This window comes from Mizuhopecten yessoensis, unplaced genomic scaffold (assembly GCF_002113885.1).
Source record: "Mizuhopecten yessoensis strain PY_sf001 unplaced genomic scaffold, ASM211388v2 scaffold1741, whole genome shotgun sequence".
Lineage (NCBI taxonomy): Eukaryota > Metazoa > Mollusca > Bivalvia > Pectinida > Pectinidae > Mizuhopecten > Mizuhopecten yessoensis.
In genome coordinates, this window is record NW_018404198.1 from 205,083 (window position 1) to 208,481 (window position 3,399).

Genomic DNA, 3,399 nt, shown 5'->3' on the forward strand with positions numbered 1-3,399 from the left:
CACTCACACAGAATACACAAGGAGGGCGCAACGACAGACTAGAGCTTGATACCACCACTCACACAGAATACACAAGGAGAGCGCCACGACAGACTAGAGCTTGATACCACCAACCACACAGAATACACAAGGAGGGCGCAACGACAGACTAGAGCTTGATACCACCACTCACACAGAATACACGAGGAGATCGCCACGACAGACTAGAGCTTGATATCACCACTCACACAGAATACACAAGGACAGCGCCACGACAGAAAAGAGCTTGGTATCACCACTCACACAGAATACACAAGGAGAGCGCAACGACAGACTAGAGCTTGATATCACCACTCACACAGAATACACACGGAGGGCGCAACGACAGACTAGAGCTTGATATCACCACTCACACAGAATACACACGGCCACGACAGACTAGAGCTTGATACCACCACCCACACAGAATACACAAGGACAGCGCCACGACAGACTAGAGCTTGATACCATCACTTGCACATAATAGCTCCTTGCATAACCAACCCGAAGGGGATCTCGTACCTGAGTCCAGTTTCGATGTTGGCGGGAACAACTCCCAACTAATAGGGTACAGTTGGCATTACATATATTGTTGCTATCGCAGTCCTAAGCTCTCTGATAATAAATGTTTTGATAATTTATGTTGATCATCAAAGCAGTTTTTAACAACTTCATCATGTCATCAAATACAACGCTGCTAATTTTAGTAACTCCGATATATCTGTTTACATCTCATGACCTGATTAAGACAAAATTAACCTTGTAAATAGCATTATACTGGTGCAACAGAAATGCATCCAGCTTTTCAAAATCAGAATGAATAATATTTAGTGTTTATATTTTCCTTACAGGAGATAATACAATATCGAGATGCTGAGAATTCCGTCTTTGCGTATTGCCGAGTTATCTTCTCTTGGGAGCAGGTATTGATTGTACGTCATTGGTCTGTGTGAGAAAATTACGCAGTTTTCTCAAAAATGATGACGTTCCTCTCACAAACAAGTGACGTAACAATCGATACCTGCTCCCAAGAGAAGATAACTCGGCAATACGCAGAATGTGCATACATTAAATCCTCGTGATCAGATTGGATTTCGCCAGTCTAGTGTTTAGGTAAGGTGAATTGAATCTAGCTTTACCAAGACATTGCAAACAAGTCATGTATAACATTCTGTTTATATATTGCATATGAATGTACTCTCCTACTTGATAGATACATTTTAATGAGTTTAATCAAAATCTGGCCAGATATAAATTTGTGATAACATATTATTTAGAGAGTGACTTTGACACTTTAAAACACAAAATCGTTAGAGACATTCTCACAGAACACATTATAGTGATGTTCTGTTCATGTTTTGACCCAAGGTCTAAAATCACAGGGTGGTACATGTTCCACACCTAATTCTAATTGATCTCTTTCACTTAATGAGTTATTGCTATGACGAGTATGTGAGCTTGAGCAAAGTGTTAAACACTGAATTTCTTGTCATAAGCTAATGTTTAACAAAGATTTTTAAAGTCGTTCTTATTTTACATTTCAGTAAATTACAACACGTGTCCTGAATACTTGGTATCCACAGCATCTGTATCTGCACACCAAAATGCTGCTGAATTTGTAACTTGTGAAGGAGGAATATTCCAATTCGTATAGAGGGACATTTACTATAACTGTGCCAACAAGATAGCAGAAACCAAGTGACTTAAGAACATTTGACCCTAAAATTATGAAATACCGTAGATTGTAAATTTATAACAACTGAAGTTCATGTATCTATTCACTGGCTGAAAAAGAGTGCTTTTGATATTTTTTATTTAGATTTGCCAACATCATTCTATGTCATACTATTCAGTGACATGTTATCTAAGTTACATTAGCATGTAGTCCTATACAAATTCAGACATTATCTTGTTAAATAACTGCTGAACAATTTTGATAGAATATTATGTAATGAGAATCAGACGCCATACATCTAGATGTTTTCTTATTATAGGCATTGAGATAAGGTCATTTATCCTTTTAATGGTTGAAGCGATTTGCTTTGTTAATATGTAACTGAGGGCACGATCAGAGGTGAGACAACACTGCCAGCTGGTCAGAGCCAAAGGAAAACCTACCTCCCTCCTCCTAAATGGGGGTAGGGTTGGGTAGCCTGCTCTCCAGCATATTCTGATCTAACTTAGGTGGCAAAATAAAATCATTAAAAAAACAAGGCAATCCATAGTCCTCCACCGGTTATGATTTCTATATTTAACAAAAAGTACACTAAATGATGTACCAAGATGTCCTTGTTCACCAAATCTGGTTACTTCAGGTGAAATAGAATAGAAGATATGCCCCGGACAAACTTTTTCAAAAGTTAAGGTCAAATGTCGAAGCATAGGTCACAGTGAGGTCATAGTGACCTGCTTCTTGCACTCTGCACTCCCCCATCTCCAGGTGGAATAGTATAGAAGGTATGTCCCGGAAACCGGTGGGCGAATAATAAGCAAAATAAAAACAAAACAGATAATTTAATAAATTCGGCGGTGAGCCATTTACGCCAAAATCCATGTCTTTGTGTTATGATTTTGTAAAAATTCATTTGTCTTTGGTTTGATTGGGAACTGTAAACATACTTATTTCAGCAAAAAATTAAATTAAAAAAATGATGATTAATATAATATTTTTGTGAAGGAAAATGTTGAACTTGGCAGATGTAGAGTTGGAGAATCAGTCATGATTATAAGTACGTTATGTAAGAAATAACTATACTGCTAAAATAAGTATGTTTACAGGGTCTCGGGATCATTTGGTTCTGTGGTGTAACGAGCTAATTAGTAGAATTGAAAAGATATTACATAATTGGCAACTTGAGCTAATCTTTAATGATCATCTATTTTGTCTACCTTCACGTCTAATTAAGTGTTTGGTAGCAGTCGGAATCAGGAATAGCAGTGATCTTTCTGTATCAACTTGTACACGATTCTTTTCAATTCATAGAAATCCACAGTCAGCAAAGGGAGATAATCAAGCATGTAGTTCTGAATCAAGATGGCGGTCCTGTATACTGAAAATAGAAAATTATAAGTACTAATAATCAAGATAACAAAAAATATATTCACAATTTAGACAACAATTTTTGCTTGCAATAGATTGATTCGTAAAATTGAACTTTACCACGGGTGGAATGTGCCTGTACAATGAAATCTGTCTAATTGGACACCTTGTGGAATCCGACATATTGGTTGAATAACTCAGTGTGTCATAATACACAAGTTTTATTTTGTATTTGTTATATAAACAAAAAATCCATAAAATATGTTTTGCCTCTTTAGCCACAAATAGTACAATGAGAATCGGAACAAAACACAAAATTTATATCTGGACGAAATTACATG

The 3,399-nt window shown here is 36.8% G+C and overlaps 1 long non-coding RNA gene across 1 annotated transcript; it reads left to right on the plus strand.

The window, feature by feature from the left end:
* The first annotated feature begins 455 nt into the window (after positions 1 to 455).
* LOC110467219 lies at positions 456 to 2,211 on the plus strand. The gene is made up of 2 exons (XR_002464830.1): positions 456 to 586; positions 1,563 to 2,211. It is a non-coding gene; the product is annotated as an uncharacterized LOC110467219 (long non-coding RNA).
* The last annotated feature ends 1,188 nt before the right edge of the window (positions 2,212 to 3,399 follow it).